Source organism: Phaseolus vulgaris, chromosome 8, assembly GCF_051622355.1.
Source record: "Phaseolus vulgaris cultivar YP4 chromosome 8, ASM5162235v1, whole genome shotgun sequence".
Lineage (NCBI taxonomy): Eukaryota > Viridiplantae > Streptophyta > Magnoliopsida > Fabales > Fabaceae > Phaseolus > Phaseolus vulgaris.
In genome coordinates, this window is record NC_143505.1 from 24,081,738 (window position 1) to 24,095,390 (window position 13,653).

At 35.8% G+C, this 13,653-nt stretch overlaps 2 pseudogenes across 1 annotated transcript; both read left to right on the top strand.

Moving 5' to 3' along the window:
- Positions 1-1,336: 1,336 nt before the first annotated feature.
- On the top strand, positions 1,337-3,150 carry LOC137827281 (hydroquinone glucosyltransferase pseudogene; annotated as a pseudogene). The gene has a single exon (XR_016515184.1). The product of XR_016515184.1 is annotated as a hydroquinone glucosyltransferase pseudogene (transcript).
- A 1,073-nt stretch (positions 3,151-4,223) lies between these two features.
- On the top strand, positions 4,224-5,115 carry LOC137824806 (hydroquinone glucosyltransferase-like; annotated as a pseudogene).
- Positions 5,116-13,653: the final 8,538 nt, after the last annotated feature.

A 13,653-nucleotide genomic window follows, 5' to 3' on the forward strand; every position in this document is an offset into this window, starting at 1 on the left:
AGCTAAAAGCGTTTCAAGTTCTTTAAAATAAGCGTCCACACTTTGTGTACCTTGATGAAGCCTTTGGAGCTTCAACAAAAGTTTTTTCCTATATTGTGGAGGCACAAATCTAGCGCGCATGCATTCTTTGAAATCATCCCAAGAAAACACGGTTGGTCTCTTGTTTAGCCCAATGTCCATTACAAGTTTATGCCATCATTGCATGGCATAGTCTAAGAATTCTAGGGAGGCTAATTTTACCTTTTGGTCATCTTTGACCTCATGCACATTAAAAATTTGTTCTACCTTAGCCTCCCTTCCTAAATACACATTAGGATCACTATCTCCACTAAAACTAGGCAATTTTACAAATGGTAAATAAGGTTTTATCACATTTTGGCGCCTATCTTCATAATATAGCCTCCTCCATTCAGTTTCTTCATCATAACCATGATAATTTGGAGAACTTCTTGATTCATATCTATGATTGGATAACTCTCAAGTGAAAGAGGCCAAAGCAAACAACATTTGCTCAAAGTATTATTACCACAAAACTTTAGGAAAGAAGAAAAGACAATCAAGAAAAGTTTAAAACAAGAAATGATAAACCGAAGTTAGAAAAGAGATATGACAAAACTTTTGAATAGAAGACAATCAAGAAAAGGAACAAAACAAGACTCAAAGAACCTTACTAAACTTTTAACTATGAATAATATTAAAATTATCTAAATAAATTAAGTTAACTAAAAAAATTAATTTTAATTAATAAATTGGAAAATATTGAAATTATATTTAAATATAAAAAATTATTTTTTTATTTCTTTGAATTTTACATTATTTTTTATTTTATTTATAATTAAAACTTTAATTTATTTTAATGAACTAAAATATGAACAACATTAATAATTATTTATTTCTTTTATAAAAGGTAAATTTGTAATCTTACAACTTACACTATTAAAAATAATATAAAATACTCTTACACCCATCAAATCATTCACATATTTCAATAAACTTTTTTTCACACATCCATTCTAGTATATTTCAATCCAAACACCCTCAACTTTTTTCACACATCCACTCTAGCATATCCTAATCCAAACAGTTTCAACTTTCTTCATAATTTTTTCCAGTTTTCTTCTCATATCCAAACACTTTCACTCACCCATACCTTCAATTTTCCACTATCCAATCCAAGCAGTAGGAAGAGAAGTCGTGTCTGCAACCATTAAGACACAAACAAGTTTCAGTCAACCACGTGAAGCTAGAGAAAAGTACAAGCTATAAACACAAAGTGGGAAATTAAAAAATGGATAATATAAAGGCGATTTAGTGCATATGTGCTTACATCATCGCATCCTCCACTTTGAAAGATAATAACGTTCAAAGCCAAAGCAAGGTTTGCTTCGTGGATAACAGAAAGCCAATGATTTGGTATATTTATACTATAACTCTTATGGTCACAAAGACAGCATCATTTTTAGCTTTTACCACATTTTCTGAGACAAACAAACCTTAGTCTTTGGTCTGTTTCAATGGCAAAAACAATTCATATAGCTGTTGTTTCAAGTCCTGGTTTCAGCCACCTGGTCCCTATAATTGAGTTCACTAAGCGACTTCTCAAGCTTCACCCAAATTTTCATGTCACCTGCATCATTCCCTCACTTGGGTCACCCCCAGAATCCTCCAAAGCCTACCTTAAGACTCTTCCTTCAAACATTCACTCCATCTTTCTTCCTCCAATCAGCAAAGAACAATTTCCCCAAGAAGTATACGTGGGACTCCTAATTCAACTCACCGTTATTCTTTCTCTGCCATCAATACACGAGGTTCTGAAATCCTTGTCATCTAAAGTCCGTTTAACCGCATTGGTGGCTGATGTTTTTGCATTTCAAGTCTTGGAATTTGCAAAGGAATTCCACGCCTTGTCCTACTTTTACTGTCCTGGTTCAGCTATGGTATTGTCACTGCTTTTACACCTGCCAAAACTTGATGAGGAAGTTTCGGGTGAGTATAAGGACCTAGCGGAACCTATAAAGTTACCAGGTTGTGTACCACTCTTGGGAGTTGATCTTCCTGCACCAACCCAAAATCGATCAAGTGAAGCTTACAAGAGTTTTCTTGAACGTGCCAAAGCAATGGTTATAGCAGATGGGATTATCATCAACACCTTCTTAGAAATGGAATCAGGTGCTATAAGAGCATTGGAAGAACGGGGAAATGGGAAGATCAAATTGTACCCTGTGGGACCGATTACACAGAAAGGGTCAGACAATGAGGCTGATGGGTGTTTAAGATGGTTGGACAAGCAGCCAAATTGTTCAGTGTTGTATGTTTCTTTTGGAAGTGGTGGAACACTCTCCCAACACCAAATCAACGAGTTAGCTTGGGGTTTGGAATTGAGTGGTCAAAGGTTCTTGTGGGTTTTGAGAGCACCAAACAGTTCAGCAAGTGGTGCTTACCTTGAGGCTGCAAAGGAGGACCCTTTGGAATTCTTACCAAAAGGGTTTTTGGAAAGGACAAAGGAGAAAGGTTTGGTTGTGGCTTCATGGGCACCTCAGGTGCAAGTGCTTGGTCACAGTTCAGTTGGTGGGTTCCTAAGCCATTGTGGGTGGAACTCGACTTTGGAGAGTGTGCTAGAGGGAGTGCCTCTAATAACATGGCCACTCTTTGCAGAGCAGAGGATGAATGCAGTGATGTTATCCGATGGACTAAAAGTGGCATTGAGGCCAACATTTAACGACGATGGCATAGTGGAAAAGGAGGAAATTGCAAAGGTCATAAACTCCTTGATGGACGCAGAAATAGGTCAAGGAATGCGTGAAAGAATGAGGACTTTAAGAGATTCTGCTGCTAATGCACTGAAAGATGGTTCTTCAAAACAAACCTTGTCACATTTGACTAGTCAATGGGAAAATTAGAGTGAGAATTATTAGGAACCTAGTTTTTTTCTTAAATTGTTTTCCTATTAGCTGTGCTTTGTGCTTTTCCTAGTTTGTTTTCTTCCTGGATTGAGTAGTTAACTATCCCTGATACATAGGTAGTTAACGGTGATTGTGTGGTTTGGAAGATGTATCTTTGAAACATAACATAGACATCTTAGTTTAGTTTTAATTTGAATTTCAAGTTTGATTATAGAAGGGTAGATGTTATTTTTAAGTCATTTCTTGCAAAGATAACTCCCAATTTCAGAAGTTGTTCAGGACACATTGACCACATGCTCAAGCTACTTAAGGGCATAAGACAGATATATACCCTTTCGAATCATGAGAAACTTGATTCACTTCGTGCATCACTCGTGACTTCATGAGGTGTGTACCTTCCTAAAATGTGATCGGTCTCAAACTCAAATCACTTCATGCACAATTCAATAATTAAGGGATTCTGATCCACCTATATCATATATTATGATAAGGGATAATGAAGGAAGAAACACAATAAGATTAATATGTTTCAATTGAATTATTAATTTATTTCAATTTTCTTCTATAATTTGAACTTTTTCTTTTAATAAACATTCACTCAATTAACACACAAGTCTCAAATAAAAATAATGTTAATACAAAGTTTTAGATATATAAATATAATTATTATAACTACTTTTGTAAATCACACCCATGAACAGTATTTTTGTAATTGAGCTCGAAATGTTAAGTAGATAGGCTTTATGATGACATACACATTGATAAGACAGACAAACTAGTGAAGACGAACAATTTTATATCATCATTAGATGATCTTCAACTTTCATATTGTTTATGATATCAAATGGTCTAACAACCTTAACAAAGTTTAATGAACTAATATTAATACTAATAATAACATGAATCTTATTAAATTATACCAATTTTCATTTTCAGTTTCTTTAATTTTTTATAATCCTTGTAATGAACAAGCTTGTCACTTTTTTGTTTTAGTATTCTATTTTCCTTAGATATTGCAAAATGACCATGCTACAAATTAATTCATGTATAAATTATTGATTTGAAAGCACAAGGTTTTAGGAAAGTAGAGCGAATCAAAGCCACGTCCAGGGCCAATATAAAACTTAAGATTTGGGTGAAACCATAAAGCTAAAGAAAGAAAAAGACAAAGTAGGTAATAAATAATAGATATAGATATAGATATACCGTTGGTGTGGATATGCATTATGCATCATCATCCCTCTGATAATTTGAAAGCTATGCATAATAACACAGATTTCAAGAATTTGTGAGCACGTTTAACATCTATATTCTGTTCTCATGACAAAAACTAATCGCATTGCAATTGTTTCAAAAGTCCTGGTTTCAGTTATCTGGTCCCAATAATGAATTCAGCAAGAGACTTGTAAAGCGTCACCAAAATTTTCATGTCACATGCATCATTTCCTAACTTAGTTCATCGCCATGATCTTCCAAAGCCTATCTTAAAACCCTTCCTCCATTCGTAGACTTCAATTTTCTTCCTCCAATTCAAAAAGAACTATTACCACCAGGAGGGTACGTTGTTATTCATTCCCTGCCATCAACCTGTAACTGCGTTGATGTTAGATGTTCTTCCATTTCAAGCGATGGATTTTGCAAAGGAATTCAATTCGTTGACCTAGTTTTACTATCTTCTTAATGTCTTTGCTTCTTCACATGCCAAAAATTGATGAGCATATTTCAGGTGAGTTCAACAACTTAGCAGGACCTATACACTTACCAGGTTGTGTTGGGGCAGACCTTCCGGATGCAATCACAATCGATCAAGTGAAGTTTAGGAGCATCTTCTAGAACGTACCAAAGGAGTGGTTGGGGCTGATGGGATCATTCACCTTAGAAATAAAAAAGGTGCTATAAGAGGTTTGGAAAAGTTTGAAAATGGGAAAATTAAATTGATGAGTATTTAAGATGGTTACACGAGCAACCACATTGTTCATTTGCTATATGTTTCTTTTGGAAGTGGTGGAATATTCACAAATCAGTGAGGTAGCTTTGGGTTTGGAATTGAGTGATCAAAAGATTCTTATGGGTTTTAGAGGACCAAAATAATTTTGCTAGTGCTGCTTACCTAGAACCTACTAATGAAGACCCTTTAACAATTTTTACCAAGTTGTTTTCGTAAAGGACAAATGATAAAGGTTTGGTTGTCCCTTCATGGCACCTCGGGTGAGTCTCCATATGTCTCACCACTAAAATTCAATATTCCACTTTACAATTCAATATATTATTATTTTAATTATATTATTTTATATTTTTTAATATATAGTATAATATAAATGTAAAGTATGAATATTTTGTCTTATATCGTGTGAAATTTTATTTTATTTTTGGATATGAATCACCTTTTTAATTTTTTTTAGCATAATTGAAGGAGCATTCATTGTAATCAAAGGGAGGTTATTTACCGTTCACAATTAATTGTTATCAAAGAGAGGTTATTTACCGTTCACAATTAATTGTTATCAAAGGGAGGTTACTTACCATTCTCAATTAATTATTATTTTTTTGTTGTGTCCTAGAACCACTATATATAGTGGTTTCCTTAAAGCAATGTAACACAACAAAACCAACAACATACACTTGCTTCCTCTCTCCTTTCATATACTCTTTATTTTTCTTCTCTTGGGTGTAAGTGTTTAACCCATATAGAGAGAATTTGTTTTGGGGTTATTTATCTATTAGCGTGAGAGAAATTCATTGTACTCCCAGTTCCATTATAATGAAAGTTTTGGCTCTCTTGTCGGTGGTTTTTTACCTCTATTTAAAGGGGTTTTCCGCCTAAAAATTATGGTATCATTCTCATTTTCTGTTACTTTAATTTCTCATAATCTTTGGTTGAAATTATCACGCTTCCACACACGATATCCCTACAAATTGGTATCAGAGCTTTTCAATAATTCAACCAAGATTTGTTGTTCAATAATGTCGAAATTCGATATTGCGAAATTTGATGGTAAAATCAGTTTTGCTACCTGGCGAGTCCAGATGCTAGTTGTTCTCACCCAGAATGGTTTAAAGAAAGTTCTGACAGGTAAAATGATGAGGCCAACCACTGTGACAGAGGAGCAGTGGGATGAGATGGATAAAAAGATATTGTTTGCAATCCAGTTATGCTTGTCCCGTGAGGTCATCAACGAGAAAATTGCAACAGGCATATGGAGTAAATTGGAGATACATGACCAAAAGTCTTGCAAACAAACTCCGGTTAAAGGAGCGACTCTTTACACTCTGAATGTCCGAAGGTACTCCCATCCAATCTCACCTTGATGAATTTAATTCCATCATAATTGATTTGGAAAATTTGGATGTTAAAATTGATGATGAGGATAAAGTTGTTCTACTTATTGTTTCTTTACCACCCTCGTATCGAAAATTCAAAGAAATTATGTTATACGGTAATTATCTTACCTTAAGCTTTGATGATGTCAAGAATAATTTACTAGCCAAAGAAAAATTATACTGAAATTCATTCTGGAAGTTTTGGTGAATGATTAGTAGTTAGAGGGAGAAACCAAGAGAAAGGTAGGAACAGTAAATATAAATCCAGGTCAAAATCTAGAAGCAAGAACTCCAAATATTGTCGTTACTGCAAGAAAAAGGGACACGAGATCTCATAATGTTGTAAATTGAAAAATAAGTAAGATAGAGAAGATAAGGGAAATGGTAAACAACCAGAAAATCTGTCGAAGCCAATATTGTTGAAACTGAATCTGATGGAGATTGTTTTGTAGCTTCCAACACTGAACAAAGGTCTAAAAATGAATGGATTCTTGATTCTAGTTGTACTTTTGACATGTCTCACAATAGAGACTGGTTTACCACATATGAACCAGTTTATGATGGTCTTGTTTTGATGGGAAACGATGCTCAATGCAAAGTTGTTGGTGAAGGAACAATCAAAATCAAGACACATGATGGAATTGTTAGAACTTTAACAGGTGTCAGATATGTCCCTGAGTTGAAACATAATCTCATTTCCTTAGGCACCCTTGAATCTCATGGGTGTAGATACTCAGCTGAAGGTGGAGTTTTAAAAGTGTCTAAAGGAGCTCTTGTGTTACTAAAGACAATTCGATGTGATGGTTTGTATGTGTTGCAGGGTTCTGCAGTTACAGGTTCTGCAGCTGTTGCCTCACCCAACAAAGATAACACCAAGTTGTGGCATATGAGATTAGGCCACATGAGTGAGAAGGGATTTCTAATCCTCAAGAAGAAGGGTCACCTTGGTAACCACTGTACTGGAAAGGTTGATTTTTGCGAACATTGCATTTTTGGTAAGTAGAAAAATGTTAGTTTTTCTAAAGCCATACATAGAACCAAAGGTACTTTGGATTATTTTCATTCGGATCTTTGGGGTCCGTTAAAAGTTCCCTCCAAAGGTAAATGTCGTTATATGATGAAAATTATTGATGATTTCTCACGAAAACTTTGGGCGTATTTTCTCAAACATAAGAATGAAGCATTTTCCACTTTTAAAGAGTGGAAGTTATTGATTAAGAATCAAACTAGCAAGAAGATAAACAGGCTAAGGACAAACAATGGCCTTGAGTTTTGTTCGAATGAATTCAATGATTTTTGCAAGAAGGAAGACATTTTCAAACACCTCAGCATCCCAAGGACTCCACAACAGAACGGGATTGCAGAAAGAATGAATAAAACTATTCTGGAGAGAGTTCGTTGCATGCTCTCCCATTCTGGTTTGAGGAAATCTTTTTGGGCTGAAGCGGCTTCAACGACATGTTATCTGATAAATCACTCTCCTAACAGATCAATTGATTGCAACATTCCAGAAGAATTTTGGTCAGGTAACCCTGTTGATTATTCTAATCTTAAAAGATTTGGTTGCCTTGCTTATTCTCATGTAAATGAGGGAAAATTAGAACCTTGTGCTAAGAAGTGCATTTTCTTGGGTTATGGCTCAGGGTTTAAACACTATCGTTTATATGACCCAAAATCTCACAAAGTAATTCAAAGTCGGAATGTGACCTTTAATGAAAATGCTATGCTCTCTTATGTAAAAGATATTGTCATTTCCTCAATTGATATAGGAGACCAGGAAGATGCTCGAGAGAAGGTGGAGTTTGAGATTAAAACACCCGCTCATGAGGAAGACTGATGGAGATCAAGTTGAAGTGGACATGGAGGCCAATCACTAAGATCAAGAAGAGGTAGAGGCTTAAATGGAGGACGCCCATGGAGGCCAAAGCCCACCTCAAAGGCTTACAAGAAGCATGTTCAAGGCTTTAGGAGCTAGGGGACGTTTATTTACTCTTTTTGTAATTTCTTTGGTTGAAGGTGCTTAGAGGGAAACATTAGAAACCTCTTTTGTTAAATCATCTTTTAGTCTTTAGTTAGGAGTCTTAGGAGGGGGGGTGCGTTAGTAGATAGGTGTAGGAGTAAATAAGGAGGTGCCAAAGTGAGAGAAGAGGTCACACCTTCCTCATGCTTGGTTTAGGCGCCGGTTCTAGTAGCTTTTAGGAGGGAATTTTGAATTCTTTTAGTTTGATTTTCAGCACCTCTAGGCTATAAATATAGGTGTTGCCCTTGTACATTTCAGATTTGAATTTAGACTAAAGAAACTATACTCAAATTTTGAGAGAGCATTGGAGAGTTTTGTGCCTTCTTCACTAGTCTTATCTTGATGGTTCCATGGTTACCTCAAGTGGCGGCTTGCACACTCATCTAGGAGTCTCCATCCTTCTAGTGGCGTGATCATCCAACCATACATCCATCTTCATGAGCTTTCTCCTCTCTTTCCTTCCTTCTCTTTCAATTGTTCATGTTTAGCTTGTTGTTCTTGAATTTTTTGTTCGGCAGTTTTCAATTCTAAGTTGTTTTGGTTCGGTGCCTTTGTTTCCTTGTTGTTCTTTGTTGTTCTTATTCATTTCCAGCCTTTATGTTCGGTTCATTTCAGTTTTTAGCTAATTCTATTCGGTGCAATTACTTCTTCTTTCATTTTAATCGGTTCAATTTGACTATAATTGGAACTTCCATATGAGTTTGGATTTGGTGCTAGTTTTGGTGAGTTCTTGACTTAGAACATTGATCCAATTCTAAGAGAAAGTGCCTAACTATTGTCCAACTCAAGTTGATTCCTAAGAATGTCAAGAATCATTCTCCTCTTTGCTATTGGAATCACATCATGTGGTATCAAGAGTTTAGGTGTGTTCTTGTTTAATTGTTGAGTTGTGTAGCACTTTATTTCAAGAGCTCTTTTAATTTCTTGCAATTTTCGGTTCTGTTTTTAGGCTTATTTGAGTTTGCTTGCTGTTTTAATTCTTGTGCCTATCATATGTTTGAGTATTTTCCTTTTTGAATCCATACAAGTTTTGTCTTAGTCTTGTTTTTCCATAATTGTCATCATTTCTTGTAGTACTTTTATTGCTTTTGTTGTTTCTTGCTTTAGTGTCATATAATTTTTCTGAATTTGATATTGATCCTTTGTGCATTTTCTGTTATAGTTTGAGTTCATGCTTGTATTCTAGACCTATACAAGTTCCTATACATCATTTTCCATTATGTCTTTGCTAGTTCATAATTCTGTTTTTCATTCCTATTAGGATTCCTCTATTTTCTGAAAACGTGCTTACTGTTTTTCTTTATTGCAATTGATTTACTCACTGGAAAATTCTGAAATTCTGGATTTCTGTTATTCAAAGTGTTATAAAAGCATAGAAAAAAGAAGTACTCAAAAATTCGAAGTACACAAAAAATGATAAATAAAATACAAAAAGTGTACAATTCTGCCGAAAAAAATACGGTAATCTGACAGCGATTTTAAAAATTTATCTCAATTAATTGGCTTACTGTTTTTGCGTGATTCCAGTGCCATTATTGAGTTAACATCTTGAAGTTTCTGTGGTTTAAATTTCATAATCCAGTTCGCTCTATATCATTCCAGTTAAATCAGTGAACATCAAGCACAGTTTGCATAAAAAAAATAAAAATATTTTCCAGTAGCTAAATTTTTTGTTTTCTTCATCTACTCTAGTGCTTTTCTTTAAGTATTCTTTTGTGTGCCTACTTTCTCATTGAGTTCTTTAATTTTCTTGCTTGTCTTTTGTTCATTAATCTTTGTGTTTGTCAAACATCTAGTATTCCTTTAGTTCTAGCCTTTCTTTGCTTATACTTTTTCTTGATTGTCTTTATTGTTTCTTTGGTTTTGTGGTGGTTGGCTTTGAGATTGGTGTGCTTGCTTTGACATCTTTCATTTGAGGATTCCAAGACCTCAAGACCAGATTGGTGCAAGGACATTATTTCTTTGAGAGTGACCTTTTTTCTGCCCAAATTCACTTCGGCACTTTCATTGCCAAGCTCACTGTTTTTGCTAATTTTGTTTCTTGACTTGTTTACTGTTTTTGTGTGTTTGCTGTTTTTAATTACACATGGCTGGATTTTCAAGTGATGCATCCTATAAGCAGCATTCTCCTTCCAAAGCTTCAATCCTTGGTGAATTACATGAAGCACAACGAACCATTAGACGCTTGGAAGAGAAAATGCAAAAGATGGAGGTGCAACAAGCTAGACCATCTCCTTCTATTCATGATGAGCATCATTCACATAGACCTTCAACAAGAGCCTCTTCAAATGATTTTGGCCGTGAAGAAGAGCATAGGAGAAGGAGAAATCCACCATAATTTCATGGACAAAGACATCATCACCAAGGGGAAAGACAACACTACGACAATGGCTTCTACCAAGATGCAAAGTCTAGGCTTCCTTCGGTCAAGCTTCCTTGTTTTAATGGCTCTAGTGATCCTAATGTATATTTAGATTGGGAGGCTAAGTGTGAACAAATTTTTGAGATCCAAGATGAGCATAAGCTTAAGCTAGCCACCTTAGAGTTTAGTGATTATGCCATGAAATGGTGGCATGGTGTTGTAAAGGACATTATCTATCACAAGGGTCCTCCCGTGGACTCTTGGAACTCTTTAAAGGATCACATGCGCGCTAGATTTGTGCCCCCACATTTTAGGAAAGACCTCATGTTGAGACTCCAACGGTTTCAACAAGGCACGTTAAATGTGGATGAATATTATAAGGAGCTAGAGATGCTTGTGCTTAAAATTGAATTAGAAGAAAGTGAGGAAGCTATGATTGCTAGGTTTGTGAGTACAAATGAACATTTGAGTCCACATGAGCAATGTCCACCTCAACGAAGAGGGTTACCACAACCGTGGTCTATGGCTCAAGAACTTCCACAACAGAGACCAAGAAAACCAACTCAAAGATTAATTGCAGAATTTGCCAACATTGCTTATGCTTTAACTGTTGCACAAGAATGGGTGAAGAAGGTGAACCCAAGAATTACTCTGAAGCTATCTTCAATGACGACTGAACAAAGTGGATTGCTGCTATGCAAGAAGAAGTTGAGAGTCTTCTCAAAACGAAACATGGGAATTGGTGAAGTTACTAGAAGGAAAACGAGTCATTAGTTGTAAGTGGATCTTTAAGAGAAAAGAAGGGATCCCTAGTGTTGAGAGTACAAGGAATAAAGCAAGATTTATTGTAAGAGGTTTTGATCAAGAGGAAGGTATTGACTTCAGTGAAGTATTTTCTCCTGTTGTTCGTCATACTTCAATACGTATATTACTTGCTTTAGTTGCCTTGTATGATTTGGAGCTGGAACAGTTATATGTGAAAACTGCTTTTCTTCATGGTACCTCGGAGAATGTCTCTGCTGGATTCCTGATTAACAAATTGTTGAATGGTCCTGCTGTCATCCCTTGGACGAAGGCGACGACCATCATATCTTCATCGTGTGTTTGAAGTCTCATTGTGACCGCACATAACCTATTCAGATAGTCTTTCAGTGCCTCTCCCTCCCTTTGTCTGACGCTGAAAAGGTCGTACAACTTCGGTTGGTTTGACCTTGTTGGCGGAGAAATGTTCTCTAAACATCCTGGAGAACTGGGGGGAAAGAGGTGATGTGGCCATTCAGAATTCCACTAAACCATTGGAGGGTTGTACCTGTAAAAGTACCCATGAGCATCATACATCGGATGGCATCCGATCCTCCAGAGATGATCATTTGAGCCTTGAATGTTGTGAGATGATTTTTAGGATCTTCTACGCCAGATAAGAGGGCAATTTTTGGTGTGATATAATGAGGTGGCACAGGCACAGGCACATCCATGATTTGCTACGAAAATGGCTTGGGGTCATCTCTAATTGACAAGCTCGGAGAATGTTCCCTAGTGGAACGTCGGTGCAGGCTCTTCCGCAATTCCTCATTGGTTTTGCGCAACTCCTCATTAGTTTGCACGTGTTCCTCCATAGCTATCCGGGAGGTTTTGATTTCTTCCATCAGACGATCTTGTAGGAGCTCTTGCTCAGCTCGGGCTTCTGCTCGTAGCCGCTCCTGCTCCGCCTTGGCTTCCTCTTAGACTAGCTCTTGCTTTCTTCGATATTCTTCATTCATCTCTTGGAGGGTCCTCATGGCCTCCATGAGTTGCTATAAAGCGGGGGCATCACTTCCTTTGGATCCCAACAGGCCTTGCCTTCTGTTTCTCATCACGTAAGAAGGCTCAGTCGCAAATGTGGATGTGATCAGGTTTTATCAATCCCCACGGTGGTGCCAAATGTTCTCGCCGGTTGACCTCAAACAGATTGAATGGGCAGGTTCTTCCTCTAATTTGTGCTCCACTGGGACAAAGGGGGCTCTACCTGTTGATCACACTCTGACGATCAAGTCAGTGAGGGCATTCAAAAATATCAAATCAATTTCAGTTTCAAGTATTCAGAAACAACGTACCTTTACTAAGGGTCTCAAACCCCTTTTATAGATATCCCTTCAACGATTTTCTCTAATCTCAATAGAGCAAGATTTCAACAGGGAGAATATAATTTCAATAGAAAACATATAATCATAACAGAAAAATATATTGCCTACGTGCACCTTTATTCTCGGGTGCTTAACAACAATAAAACATTTTGTTCACATGCACCTTTATTATCGGGTGCTAGCTACTTTATTCTCAACAACTTTTATTGGTATTTAATTAGCATATGTATTATAAACAATCAGAATATTCCTTCTATTTTAATTATCTTTTTCGAGCTATCTTCCAACATCTGCGTTGAGCTCATGACCCACCTTTTGAGTCCATAATTGCCCAAAAAAGAGTTGACCTAATTGCTTGGACTTAAATTCCGAGCACTCTCCCCACTACCACTATTTAAGTGGATTACTTCATAACATCTTTCATCTTCTTGTTCTTCAATATATTTATTACCTTTCACATATTCCTCAACCATATTTTTGTTGAAAATTATTATCTTGTGTATCATTGTTTCGATCACGTGAAGTAACTTCATTGTTCCCTCAAATAAGTAATTTAACTCAATTGTTCCCTCAAAGAAGTAATTTTTGTTCTTAAATAACTGTTATCTCAAATAAATAATTTTGGTTCTTAAATATTTAAATATGTAAAATAGTGAGAATTTAGTTCTAAAAAGAAGATATTATTCAATTCTTAAACATATAAAATATCATAGTCATGTCATTATGTTGAAGATAATGACAGGAATTTCTTAACTTCACATATCTTTGAAAAATATAATTTATCGACACAACAATTCTTAAACATCATAGTTTTAAGAACTAAATAATGGACAAAAACTTCAAATACAATATAAATGTTACTTTTTAAAAAAAAACTAAAATCAAATTAAATTTATGTTTTTCCAAATTAAATTATCACCTATA